The sequence below is a fragment of the Ochotona princeps genome, chromosome 18, assembly GCF_030435755.1.
Source record: "Ochotona princeps isolate mOchPri1 chromosome 18, mOchPri1.hap1, whole genome shotgun sequence".
Classification (NCBI taxonomy): Eukaryota; Metazoa; Chordata; class Mammalia; order Lagomorpha; family Ochotonidae; genus Ochotona; species Ochotona princeps.
In genome coordinates, this window is record NC_080849.1 from 44,400,188 (window position 1) to 44,414,815 (window position 14,628).

The 14,628-nt window shown below is 42.7% G+C and overlaps 1 protein-coding gene across 11 annotated transcripts in view; it reads right to left on the reverse strand.

The window, feature by feature from the left end:
- DLGAP1 (DLG associated protein 1) overlaps nt 1-14,628 on the reverse strand; it is a 753,977-nt gene that overhangs the window by 161,962 nt on the left and 577,387 nt on the right. The gene's annotated exons all lie outside the window — the stretch shown is intronic.

The following is a 14,628-nucleotide window of genomic DNA, read 5'->3' on the forward strand; positions in this document are numbered from 1 at the left end:
AAGCAGACTGGATCAGTGTGCCCCTTTCATGAATGCTTCAGCTATCTGCCTGGGTCTATGTCGTCTTCAGCCTACAACACAGGCGGAAAGAGAGAAAATGAACAGATGGGACAGCCAAAAATAAAAGGTTTTAAGGATGAATTGCCATTCTGAATTGCAGAGGAAAACATAGGCAACCAAGTGGAGGCTGTGCCCTGTTCTGAAATGTCCAAATGCTCCCGGAACAGCGTTAGCAGTACAGACAACTTCTTAAGGAAGAACTTCATCTCTCTACCTCTCTCTCTCTTCCTCTCTTTCGTAAAAGCGTAATTTTGATTTAGAACCAATTCTAAGGGAAAGAGAGGTGTTTCCTGTCCAGCAATATCAGTCAATGAGGTTTTTCCTTGGAAGTAAAGCCAAACCTAGTATGTTCTTCTAAGGTGGTTTTGGGCTTTCATGATTAAAACCAAGATGAGTCACACTATAAACTACATGCAGGCCTGAATAGAATTGTTTCTTACAGAATCAGAGGTTGTGTGTGAGAGGATGGAAATCCAACTTCAGATTGAAGGCTCTGGATGAATATAGTTATTAAATCTAATGGTGAAACTGGCACAAGGCTAGAAGTAAACTTCCGTTTGCTCATCTCCTTGTTGCATAGATTCAGCATGAATGCGATCCATGTAAGACTTAAAGGGAGGGTGTCATGGTGCCATGGGTTCCGGCACTGCTTGGGAGGTCTGCAGCTGATGCCAGTGCCTGGTATGACTCTCGCCTGCCTTTCGCATTCAGCTCCCTGCTAACCATGGAAGGCAGCTAATGATGGCTCAAGTACTTGGATCCCTGCCTCCCACATGGGGGAACCACTGGGAGCTCTAGGCTCCTGGCTTCTCCCTGGCTCAGTCTGGTCTTTTGGGGAATGAATCAGCAGATGGAAGATCTCTTTCTCTCCACTGCTCTACCTTTCAAATAAATAAAGATAAACAAATACACTTAAAAGAAGAACCTAGGTCTTGTAATCATATTTCCTGTTAGTATAATGGCAACTGAAGTGTTCACTGAGGTATCATATAAGCACATGGGTTTTAAAATGTAGCAAACACAGCAGGTGTATAAATGCTTTGTCTTAGATGCAAGCTTCACAGTGCTTCTGAAATCACTTGTCTAAAAAGATGCAGTTGGGAAAGCTGAGCCCGGAATCTCCTGTCCAGTGCAGTGTGACCATATGAACAGATGGAACTTAGTTGCTTGTTTCTGGAGTCCCATTCAATTGGCATTCATTCAAACAGAGGGTTCCGGATGCATGTGTGTTGGAAAAAAAAATCAGATTTGTGGTTATTTTCACTCTTCAAAAGTATCTCCTTGTGTTGTTGGTTAGAATGGACGAAAAATGGTAAAGAACCATTGAATTCCTTTTGGAATAGAACAAAGAAAGGCAAAGGAAGAGTCAGGAAACAGGTTTAGAAGGGAAAGGCAGAGGCTGTGATGTCAACCCAGGAACACTACTCCATCAGCGCTGGTGCAGCACTGCACTGAAGTATGTAGGCTTCTGGTGCTTCGCCACATCTTTTGAGACAAGGCTTAACACCTTCCTAGTGTAGACGTGTCTCCACTACTTTCTCTTTTAGTGAATATTGATGCTATGATTTGCTAGGCACTACCCATCACTGCCGCTTTCTATTTTTGAAAGACTGCTCCTCTTTCTGAAAACACAGGTGGCCCACACCATTCTATGAGATGGCGGCTGTGGCAGAAGGCTTTGTTTTTCTTACCACAATTGCTTGAGGAGCTTTTCTGGCTCAAACACAGGTAAAGCTGGCAACATGCCTCTGGGAGTGGAGCTTTTGTCAGCGTAAGACTTACAAAGGCAAGGACTGATGTTTTTACAGACACCATAAGTGGGTTTTATGTAGCCCGACTCCTTTGTCCTGAACTCTTTTTTCTTGAAAACCACCTGCATGTGCGACTTGCAAATGAACTGCCTCTGACATCAGAAAAGAAAGAAAAAATTTCACAACGATTTAACTTGCTACTACTGTGAGAGCCAAAGAAGGGAACAAAGCAAGATTTCTAGAATTTTTTTCATAAGAAAATTAGATTTCTTTCTATAAAGGAAAGATCATATACTTAGACAAGTCAAAGCAGCAAGTTTCTGGATACCATCATCATTGTCTTTGTCTCTCATATAACTGATAGTGAATTTTTATTCTGGGCGCTGTTTTTTGACACATTCTAAACCATGTGCATATGTGTGTAGGAGTGTATGTACAAAAACAAAGTTTTTGGATACTGCTTTCATATACTGTAGATATATAGTTCAATGTATAGTAACTCCTCTTTGGTCCATATTATTTATGTATTATATCATTATCAACTTTTCTAAACATAATTTTCATAGTTACCTTTATAGTCTACTCATGTAGTATCCCATAATCTACTTTTCTTTTTCTATTGGCAGTCCGATACTCAGTTCCAGCTAAGGTGGTTGAAATTGTTCATCATGATGTAAATTGTTCATCATGTTGTAAATTGTGGTTGAAGCTGTGTTGTGGCTTTTCATTGGAGCGGATGATATTCTGCCAGCCCTACTTTCAGACCAGGGATGGTTTCCCAATGAAACTGCTGAATTTATCTGGACAATAACATGCTGGACTCTCTGCATGGTCCATGCCCGCAATGAAGGAATCATGACTGGTTTTGATCTGCACTACTGTAACAATGTGGAGGAATTCAATGTAGCAGGAGTGTTTGGGGGAATCTCAGAGCCTATGAAACTGTGTCATGAAATGAATAAATGTAGTTTAAAAAATTGTTCGTCATGATAGATAAAGCTATGGTGAGTTTCTTTCATTTGCTACATTCACAGATGGGAAATAGAGGTTAAAAAAACACACATTTTAAAAAGATTTTAGGGAGTTCAATGTGTGGCTTGGGTTGTCTATTATGGCTTGAATGTGTGGGAAGAGTGAGATTTTTGCTGTTTTTGAATTTTTTTTGTATTTATTATGCTTGAAATCCTGACAGATTGTCTATCAATCTGCCTCTCTATTCATCCACTTATCTATCATCCATCCATCCATCCATCCATCCATCCATCCACCTAGCTACTGAGACACGCCCCCCCGCCCCCATCAGCTGGTTCACTCTCCAACTGCCTATAATGACCAGGATTGGACTGGGCCAAAGTTAAGAGCTTAGAACTCAATCTGGATTTTCCATGTGCCCACTCGTATTGCTAATTTTTAGTGAAGACTCAAAACAGGAGACATAGCACTCCCTCCTCACTGTACATAGCTTTAGAGCATACCCAATATTCCTTTGGGAATGAAGATGATGATATATTTCACAAGAAAGCTAGCAAGGAGAAGAAAAGCAAACATAGGTAAGAATTTAACTTCATGTGGCTTTGACCAGGAGGAAGAACATAAGATAGAACAAATAGATTGAGAATAACATGGAGGTTGTTAGGTGTGGAAATGAACACCAACCATTCTCCTTAATATTGCCTACCACCCATTTCTGGACATTTTTTCCCTCAAATAGGAAATGACCAAACATGCCTCAGAACATATGGGGGTGAATGTAACCATCCCACTCTCTCTAAAATGAAGTGGTTTATTTTCAGGTGCATGACTGAAAAGAACTTTCTGCTTCCGTAAAGATGGGGGAGTCATCCCAGAAATCTAAAGCATTCACTGAAGAAGCCAATCTCCTGAGGAAATCTCAATTCTTCTGTCAGTCAACAAATATTCCTGGGAGAAATCTTATGTGCAAGAACTGTGTTCTGGGTTTAGAGGGCTATTCGCTGAACCTGTGGAAATGCATAAATTAAGTGGCATTTAAACTCCTTGACCCACTGCTGCGTCACATGGCAATAGCAGAGATCATATATAAAAGGGGTTAAGAGGGCTCAGCAGCGTGGCCTAGTGGTTAAGGTCCTTGCCTTGATCCCATATGGTCGCTGGTTCTAATCCCGGCAGCTCTACTTCCTCTCTATCTATCCTCCTCTCAGTATATCTGACTTTGTAATAAAAATAAAATAAATCTTTAAAAAAAAAAAGGGGGGGTTAAGAACGTGGCAACTAGGGCTGGCACCACAGCTCAAGAGGCTTCTCCTTCATTTCCAAGCTCCATCCTCTCCTATGGGCTTCGATTTGTGTCTTGTGGCAACTCCACTTTTGATTCAGCTTCCTGCTTATGGCCTGGGAAAGCAGAGGGGATTGGCTCAAGTGCTTGGGACTCTGACACACCCAGGGTGGGAGGTTCAGGGATTAGGATGGAGGCATGCCCTACGGGGAGTCTCTGGGAAGTGATGGGATGGGGTTAGGAGCTCATAAGGACATCTTGATGCAGTGATAAGGAAGGTCCTGGCAGAAGACGAAGAATGTGTGTCTGTCTCTCTCTGTCTCCTGGCTGGCCATCTGATTTTCTCTCTCAACCTCCGCCTTGCCAGCTGTTTCAGCTAATGTGACTGTGAGCTTCCCAGTGTAAGCTGAAGTAAATCCTTTTCCCTTCTCTCATGTACGATAGCTAAAACAACAAAAAGCTGATGAATACAGTAGCCCCTTACAAATGCTAATATATCCTTGGGCTAAAACCTAATTAAACATTGATAACTGACCATATTTTTAAAGGTAACCTGGATTAGTAATTGCCTTCTGTGAGTTAAATAATTAATAGTCCACTAATACTGATAATTGGAAGAAAAGTAACAAAAGAGAAAAATTCTCTTGATGTTTGTGGAATTTATGTGCCAATAAAATATTAGCAGATGGCAAAGAAAGCTACTGAGTGCTAATTGTTACATCACCACTTTGTTATTAAAACAAAAATATGAATATTCAAGTGCCAATTTAGTAAAATCAGGATATATGCATTATGTCCTTAGTGCAAAATTAAAGATGTGTAGTAGTAATAAAAGCTTGCCCTGAAAACTCGACAGAAGTTCAATGGCAGGAATAACAGAAATACAGAACTTTGGGCCTTGAATGTGCCACCTGGGCCTAACAGTGATACCCATCAGCTTTGGAAGGTCATCCTGCTGCCAGCTTTAATTGTTTCCAATTGCTATTACATTGTTTGTTTAAAGATTATGAGTTGGATCAGACAACTCTGGATCACGAAGGACTTTAAATATGGTAATTTCTACCTGTATAAAACAGTGGCTATGTCCTTTTAAAAAGTGAAAGAAGAAGAGTGTTTTCACATCATTCATTCTTTTGCGGGATTTTCCCACATGACAAATATTCATAGTGGGGGAGCCTGATTTTCTATGTGTGATTCCTGAGTCATCATCTCAGAGTTGGTCACCTCCCATCTCTCCTGACAGCTTAGTTAACCAACTCACCATACAAGAGTGAAGTGATTGGAAGGATTTTCCCCTTTAACCTAAGGGTGGAGCTCCCTGACCATTTCCATGAACTTCAAAAAGAGAAGTTGCGACTTGCTGCATGTGCAGTGGGCGTCAGCAGCATTCTCATGCCGTCTGGCTCTGTCCGACAATGCGACTGGGTTGCTGCTCGGATGTTAGATATTTCAGCTGCATGGCAATGTCAATGGACACCGTGTGATATGAACTTCTAAGTATTTTCCTTTCATTTTCATTTGTTTTTCCACCTTTAAGTAGAAATTTCATAGACAAACCAACCTGTGACCCACACCATTTCTTCTAAAAAAAAAGAGGATATGTAGAATTTTTTAAATGAAAAAACTATAAATTTTCACGCACATTGGGAACAAAATGAGTATTTGCAAGAGGAAAAATGGAAAGAAAGGAACCCCTATGCCTCTGGTTTTAGAGGCATATTTGTGTCAAGTTATTTCAGAACATGCCATAGTTACTGATGGTAATGGAGACTTTAAGAGCTTGCCTTTTCACTTACTTGTTATAATCTGGCCCAGCTGCGTTGTTTTTTCCCTCCCTTTGTATGATGGAAATGATGATATCACACACATGTCACATCGTATTCTCTAGGATTACATGAGCTTATGCAGCCGGCTCACACTGCTTGTGCTCACAGCAAGTGCTCAAAGGTTAGCTACTTGCATGACCATTAAACCAGGAACACTGAGAGATTTCAAATCAATACTGAGGAGAGGTATTCTGATTTGTAATGTACTTGGTGCCTCCCTATTATTTCTCTCATTTGAACCTCACAATTTTAAAGGCCACAGTGCCAAAAGCCCTTGGCAAGGGACTATTCAGCATGGGACCCTGCTTCACACTGTGAGGTATTAGAAGGGTTAACAGGTAGTTGGGAAAGGTCCCTCTGGGGATGAGGAGCCAAGCATTCCTTACTGCTGATGGAACTTGCCATCTGCTGTTTAGACAAAAGATACCACGGTAAGAAAATGAAAAGATGCATAGTTGGGAAACACAGCATGCCCCATACCCACAGGTCACCCCGTGAGAAACAAGGCTGCAGCCCCAACCAGAACACACCACAGAGCTGGAATCCCAAGTGCTAAGCAGTTCATCAGGTGGACATACACTGCCTTCTGTCATCCCAGTCACCAATATTGCTTAACTGTTACATCTCCCTGTAGGCTGATACGGTAATGTTTGTTAACCGGAACCATGGCCACTACACAAGAGTCAGAATGAAACAAAGCAGACCCCAACATACTGAAGTTAGGCATAAATACTGAGCCATTGATATGTACTCCCTATATAGGCCTCCCATACCCCGATGTATAGGACTCCTCTCTTGGGGACCCCTTCTTGTAAGCAGAGGTCTGTTTCTCCATTAAACCTGTTTTTACTTGCTTTGCTCCCACACCCCTTTATTCTCCACGTGGTAATCCTTCCTTTTGTGAGTCAAAGAACTGACTCTGGACCCTGGCAACAATATGGGCAAAGGTGACTTAGCAGCTGTTGACAGAGCATGGTACCTGAAAGCTTGAGCATTCTGTTTCCAAGAGATGATTTATCTAATACTGCTGCAAAACACAAAAGCATACGGTGTTCTTCAGATTTTAGTCCTTGTGCTGTCTGCTAAAAAACTTCACGTTTCATAGTATTGGAGATGAATCCCATCTTGGTGCTCCAAAGAAGACAGGGCAATTAGAAGTCTCCCACAGAGGTGGACATTGGTCATAAGCAATTAAGACAGAGCGTGGGACACCCACATTCGAACATTGAGAGCCTGGGTTCAGAAACACCTGAATTCTGCTCCCCATTCCAGCTACCTGTAGATGTGCATTCTGGAAGGCAGCAGCAGTGATGGTTCAAGGAAGTGAGTCTGTGCCACCGCCACAGATGTTTTTATGTAACTGGCTCCCACCTTTGGCCTGTCCCTGCCCTGGCTTTAGCAGGAGTAAAACACCAGATGTCCCTTCTCTATCTGCCTTTCCCATAAATAAACAAATAATCTCTAAGATTATGCTCAAAATTTAACTTTTCTAGAAGTTATTACTGTCAGTTTTCTCAGACACAGACACAGATAAGTCACCTCACGAGAGCAGCCAGGGTACGCCACAGCAGTCCTATTTTTAATTATCTTTCTGAGCCTCAGAGGGTAGGAGTAAGTGAATGTCTCCTATCTACATGGAGAGCTTCAAAGAAAACCTCATTATCAGAGGGACAAGGAAGCAGGCCACACCAAGTCTGGAATATTTATTACTTGATTTTATCTTGCAGAAAAAAACAAAGGTGCTTTGTTTGAAAGGCTCCTGATTGATATCTGTCCTTGGGACTTCTGAACCTTCCCTTCCTTGCTTAATAAGGAACTATTCATTAACTTAGTGCGGGGCAGAAAAAAGTGAGCTTTCTCTATACTCAATGAATGCTCCAGAAATGGCCATGAGGGCTGGTAAGAGAAGCAGCATTGAAATCTCGTTCTACACATGAAGAAACTGAAGTTCAAAGTTGCTTTATGATCAAGTAATAAATAATCTGCCAAGCCGGGAACCAAAGGAGCAAAGGGTTCTTTGCTAGGAGACTTGAATTTTTTGAACCTTCATTTCCTTACACAAAAATAGGTTTGATATATTAGAAAGGCATGGCATACTTCTGTGCAGGGCCCGGTGATAAACGATTTTGGCTTTGTGGGCCACATGGTCTCTACACCAATGACTCAACTCTACTGAGAAACAGTGAAAGCAGCCACAATATAGTCCAATGGGTGTTAACTGAAGGCCCACAGACCTTTAACGACAAAGGTAGGGAGTGGGCTGGATATAACCCCGGGGTGGTAGTTTGCAGAACTGGACAGGATGAAGTACAAGTTTCTTCTTCTGTTGATATTTTATGATTCAGCCTGTTTTTTTTTTTAAAGATTTATTTATTTTATTACAGTGAGATATACAGAGAGGAGGAGAGACAGAGAGGAAGATCTTCCGTCCGATGATTCACTCCCCAAGTGAGCCGCAACGGGCTGGTGTGCCGATCCGAAGCCTGGAACCAGGAACCTCTTCCGGGTCTCCAACACGGGTGCAGGGTCCCAATGCATTGGGCCGTCCTCGACTGCTTTCCCAGGCCACAAGCAGGGAGCTGGATGGGAAGTGGAGCTGCCGGGACTAGAACCGGCGCCCATATGGGATCCCGGGGCTTTCAAGGCGAGGACTTTAGCCGCTAGGTCACGCCGCCGGGCCCGATTCAGCCTGTTTTGACAGCAATGCTTTTTTCCTGGGGAAGTGATACTGATAATTTCTTTCTTTCTTTTGTTGATTAGGAAGCGTGCAGAATAATTCAGTAATTTTCTATATTCTCCCTCCCCTTTCTTCATCTAATGCTGAATGATTCCTGTGTATAGTAGCTTCAATCTATTACCTTAAACCAAATAGGTGGAAGTTCTACTTGGTTAGGGTTTGTATGTGGGTGGAGGTGGGGAGCAGGGCATCACATTGGTGTGTCTGCAGATGGTGGTTCAGTGTAGGCTCCTCACTGGGGTGACTTCTGGGGAACGAAGAGACCCAGTTCTGGGAAGAACTCTATGTCCTCAGATGATCAAGAGATCATTTGGTGTAGCAAGCTAAGCCTCCTCCTCTGGCGTTGGCATCCTATATGGGCGTCAGTTTGAGTCTGCCTGTTCAGAGTGTTTGGGCTCCTGCACCTACATGGGAGACCCGGAGGAAGCTCCTGGCTCCTAGCCTCAGACCAGCTCAGATCTGGCCATTGTGGGCATGTGGGAGTGAGCCAGCTGTTGGAAGATCTCTTGCTCTCTGTCTCTCCTTCTCTCTAAGCCTGTCTTTCACATAATAATAACAAACTATCTGAAAGAGAGAGAGAGGAAATTCTTTTGCTCTAACAGGCAGCGCTTGAGCAAGCTTTTCAGAACTTCCAAGGAGTGGCAGGGTATGTGAAGTAGGGATATGGAAGAACACAGCTCAGTTGAGGGAAAATGAGATCTTTCTTGTTAAAAATGCTAAAACTGCGAATATGGCTGTACTACGGTCCCCACCACATCCAAGAGAGCACATCCCTGGCTGGCAAACACTGGGTGTCCTGTACTCGGGGCTCTTATTCCCTTTTATGGGGGGTCAGGAGATGTAGACTAGTGTATCTCCATTATCTTTTTTTAAAAAAGATTTATTTATTTTTTATTGGAAAATCAGATTTACAGAGAGGAGATACAGAGAGAAAGATCTTCCATCTGCTGGTGCACTCCCCAGGCAGCTGCAATGGCCAGAGCTGAGGTGATCACAAGCCAGGAGTCAGGAGCTTCTTCTGGGTCTCCCACAGGAGTGCAGGGTCCCAAGGCTTTGGGCTGTCCTCTAGTGCTCTGTCAGGCCACAAGCAGGGAGCTGGAAGGGACATGAACCAGCCGGGACACAAACCTGCCTATGTGGGATCCTGGCGTGTGCAAGGTGAGGACTTTAGCTTTTAAGCAAAAGGAGGTCAAAGTTTTCACCTGTAGGAAAGGAGCTCATTCACATAGCTATGAGCACTTACTATCTGTTCTTTTCGCAGTGTAGATTATTTTAAAAAGTAGAAAACCATTAAATAGCTTGGTTTTATCCCCCTATAACCATCTGTATGCTCAGTTTGTGTGTGTGTTTGTACATATGCATATGTGTGCAGATACACACATAAAGTGAAGGCTTTCTCTTCCAGTCTTGTCCTTTATTCACAGTAGTAAAATGAAATCAGACCAAAGCCCTAAAGAGTGATTCATTAGAAAAGTCAAGGAGTTGGGCCTACATTGCCCCAGGGATCCTCTAGCTGCTTTTGAGGGTGAACAGAGATATCTAAGCAAAGCAGTGCGTATCAGGACCAGAACTTGGGAGTAATGAGCCATTACGCTTCCCTTCTTGCGTGTGCTTTTTGGCTGACAGAAGAGTAGAATCTTGTGTTCTGTTGGCCTATAATCTACTTCAAAGGCCCAGTTGTTTTATAAGTTTTATTTTGTTTTCAGTTGACATAGCTGTTCATGTTTACGGGTTAGAGTTAATGTTTTTGATACATGTTTACATCAACTTTGGGATAAATCTTAAGGGTAAGCATGTCTACCTCCAACATGTATCATTTTTTTTGTGATGAAAATATTCAAAATCCTCTCTTCTATTTGGAATGTGTAACACACGATTGTACATTAAAGTTGCTTTACTGTGCCACACAACACAACTTACTTCTCGCATCCAGATCAAAAGAAAAGAATTAGACAGAGGACAAATGCTGCATGAGCTCATTGGTATATGGGAGAACATACCACTGGCATATGGAGCAAAAATCATTGATTCCATAACTGTAGAGTAGCATGGTGATCACCAAAGGCTACAGCACTGTCCAGGCATTCCATATGGGCACTGGTCCAAGCCCAGGCTGCTGCACTTCCCATCCAGCTCCCTGCTTGTGGCTTGGGAAGGCAGCAGAGGATGGCCCAAAGCTTTGGGACCCTGCACCCAGGTGGGAGATGTGGAAGAGACTCCAAGTTCTAACTTTGGACTGGCTTATCTGTGGCCGCTGTAGCCATTTAGGGAGTGAGCTACAGATGGGAATTTCTCTTTCAGTGTCTCTCCAGTCTTCGTAACTTTGCCTTTCAAATAAAAATAAATGAATTACAAGGAAAGGAAAATAGCCCAAGTGCCTGTGCTCCTATTTCCTCCCCCACCTAAACAAAGGAGTACTGATTACTAGAGCTAGGAAGGGGAGGGAATAGAAAGTGGTGGAGAGAAGGTTGGTCAGTTGGCACAAAGTTCAACAAGTATTTGTGTAAAACACTGCATCAGGGATATTGGTTAACACAGTATCTACTACAGGGAAGCAAAATTAGAAATAGGGTCATTATCCTTACAACCATGGGAAAGTCAGTCTCTTTGCCTACAGCATCTGAATATTTTAGGTGAAAGTAGAAATGGGTGTCAGAAATATGTATAGCCTTCCACTTCAGAAGATGAATCAAACTCCTCCCCTATGAAATAGACCAATGCAATTTTGAGCACTTGAGGATGAATTTCCTTCTTACTTCCTGCACAGAACACTTTTTATAAACTATCAAAGGCATTATCACATTGTAGCTTGGCAGTAGTCTCAATAGGCAAAAACACTTTATCATGATCATCAATAGACACACACCCAGAAAGATACAAGACAGCTGCTTCTTTATATGGAAAAGTAAAGTCAAATGGGTAGGCATTGTGGGAGAGCAAATTAAATGACTGCTTACTGGAGTGCCTGGGATTAAGCCCCGCCCCCTTCCCATCCTGCTTCCTGCTAACACACACCCTGGAAGAGAACAGGTGCTGGGTCAAGTACTTGAGTCCCTGCCACTCATGTGAGAGACTCAAATGGAATTCCAGGCTCCTGGCTTTGTCCTGGTCCAGTCCTGTTACAAAGCCAGTGGCTTCTTCCAGGTCACTCATGCATGTGCAGGGTCCCAAGGCTTTGGGCCATCCCCTACTGCTTTCCCAGGCCACAGGCAGGGAGTTGGATGGGAAGTAGAGCAGCTGGGACATGAACTAGTGCCCATATGGGATGCCTGGCATTTGCAAGGTGAGGATTAACTGTTGATCCATCATGTCAGGTCCTAAGGTCCTAAAATGAGTTGTTTTTTTTTTTTTTTTTTTTAAGCAAAGGGAAATTCAGGAAAGATGGAGTCTGTTTTAAGAATTCAAGAATAATGAGCTAGGCAAAGAAGTAAAAGTAGAAATCTACATGAAATCCCACTAAACCTGATCTACATTTGACCTGTGCACATGGGGAAAATCATTAGACTCAGAACAAAGTCATTTCCCAATCTCTAAAGATGAGCATATTCTTTCAAAAATTAGTGAGGTACTATCAAAAAACCTGATTTTCTGTAGAAAACTCTATTTTATTCAATGTATTTAGTAAACAAATATAAGAAGGAAAGAAGCATACTACTGAGATCATGTGGAAAGAAAATAGCAAAGGACTAAGAGAGGGAGACAGAAGAATCATATGGGAACAGACGGGAAGGACAGAAAATAACAGACACTACGTCCTAAAAGAGCGCATGTTTAACGAGCGCTTATGTGAGGTGCTATTGGAATTCTTAACATTGTACTCATAACTGCCCAACAGACTTAAAACCTATTCTAATGGTGCAGTACTGATTTCTTTTCCCATGATGGCAAACATCCTATTTTGTAGTGCTTGGTTTGATGATTAAGGAAGATGCGAACCCCTGCCTTGTGCGAGAACTCATGTGATGCTTGACTCTTCACAGAGCAAAGTCGTAGTTTCCTGTCCCCGAATCCTTGCAGAACCTCCAGGCCTGACGTCACCTCCTTCTCGCCCACAGACAGAGGCAGGCATAAATGGTCCAGCACTTTACATAAGACTCACAGGGCCCAAAAAGCATTAGCTCTAATCACCACTTGCACTTGCCATTCATTCACGTCCCTCTGTTTCGGGTGTTCTACCACACAGGCCCTCACACTGGGCTTCAGTTCAGACTCTAAATGCAATAACGTAGGACATCAGCCCAGGTTCCTATTCACCTCCTTTGTACATTCATTGGATTTTAGCAAAGACCATTAATACCATAACATACTTAAGCAATCTAAATATCTTCCATATGGTATCTGGAATACTTACACTATAAAAATGATTCACTATTTATTTACCCAAAATTGCAATTTGTTGGATGACCCAGATTTTATTTGGCAACCCTATTGTTTCAACTCTAGAAGCCTCCAGAGTATATGGAAAAGGCCTTAGAAAGTCAGACCTGTGGGTTTTTGGAGTTGAAAGTCACGGAATAAGAACTGCTGCAGACAGCTCAAGCCAACTGCCTCTTACTGTCAAGAACACAAAATCCGGTGAGCAGGAAGCAGGGAAAAGCACCTCGAGTCTCTCCCCACTTTAACCACCTGATAGGGAAGGAGTGAGCCAACTGTAATTTTTCTTTTGAGAGTGCCTTTGGTATTTCTGGGCAAGGGTCAGCTTTTGGTGTATTTAAGGAGCGACTTCAGCCAGCAGGCAATGAGATTATTACAGAGAGGAATGGACTGGACACTGCGGAAGGGTTGTGTATGGGTAAGGCAGTTGACAATGGCAAACACCAAAAGACACAGCAATATGCCGGAAGCACAGGGCAGACCTCCAAAATTACATATGAATGCAAACACACACGATATGCTTTTTTTTTTTAACCTCTTCACACATTAATTACTTAACCTCGTCTTTGGCTTTCTTGGAGAACAGCCCAGTGAGGCAGAGCCTGTGGCCGTACTCTATGGCTTGAAGGTTGCAGCCTGGGTAGGTTTGAGTGGCTTAGCTTGTGCTCAGCCATGGAGCCAATGTGGCGTCTGGAAGTATTGCTTCTCTAAGCTTCAGATCTCACTTGGCGGTGGCCAGCGATGAGCTCTTGGTAAACCTCTAAGCATTTTAAAAGAATCCACACTTCAGTGCCTATTAATTACTTCATTCAGGTTTCAGGATCTATTAGCTCTTGAAATGCAATAATTCCAGACTGAACAATACTTTATGGTATTTGATGTGCATAGAATTAACACTGAATAATATCGATCGAGGCTTTCTTTCTAGCATAATCATCGTTATTCTTAGGCTCTTGGTTTTTGATGTTTTGACTTTCTTGCATACATATTGAAGTTATTCTGAATTCAGCCATAAAGCTAAGCCTAGTAAACATGGCAGAATTTTCTTCTTGGAACCCAAATGTTATATATACAGTAATACCTAACCTAAGGCTGCATTAGGTTCCAGAGTCACAGCAGCTAGTTAAGCAATTCTGTGCGTAATCTGCTGATAAAACACAGTGCATTCACATACGCCTAAACACAATTTAGAGGGAAAAAGAGGTGCTGTTTGTGCCTAATAGGGAGTCTTAAAAATCACAAATAAATCTGATTTGGTTTAGAAAGAAAACTCACAAAATGTTTGATATTACCAGGTCATACATTTCTTCCTATTTTTTCACGATGATATTTCAGTTCTTTTGGAAAAGTCATTTTGCAGTAATTAAAACCAGCCTTGCAGTTCTGTGATGAACATAATTCAAGGTGTCTGGTTCATTTAGGGGCACACCTTAGGGGCCAGGGGGTATTTACTGAGAATGAGGGGGTGGGTTGAGATCAGGGCGTGGGCCCTTAGGCTGCTGGGTGGGAATCTTGTCAGAACCTTGCACGTGCCCCGTGGTGCTACAGTTGTTTCCCTTGGTGATTCCCCAGATGGAGATGGGGGTGGGGGAGGAGGCAGGTGGACCTATGCGGCCAGAGCGGCCA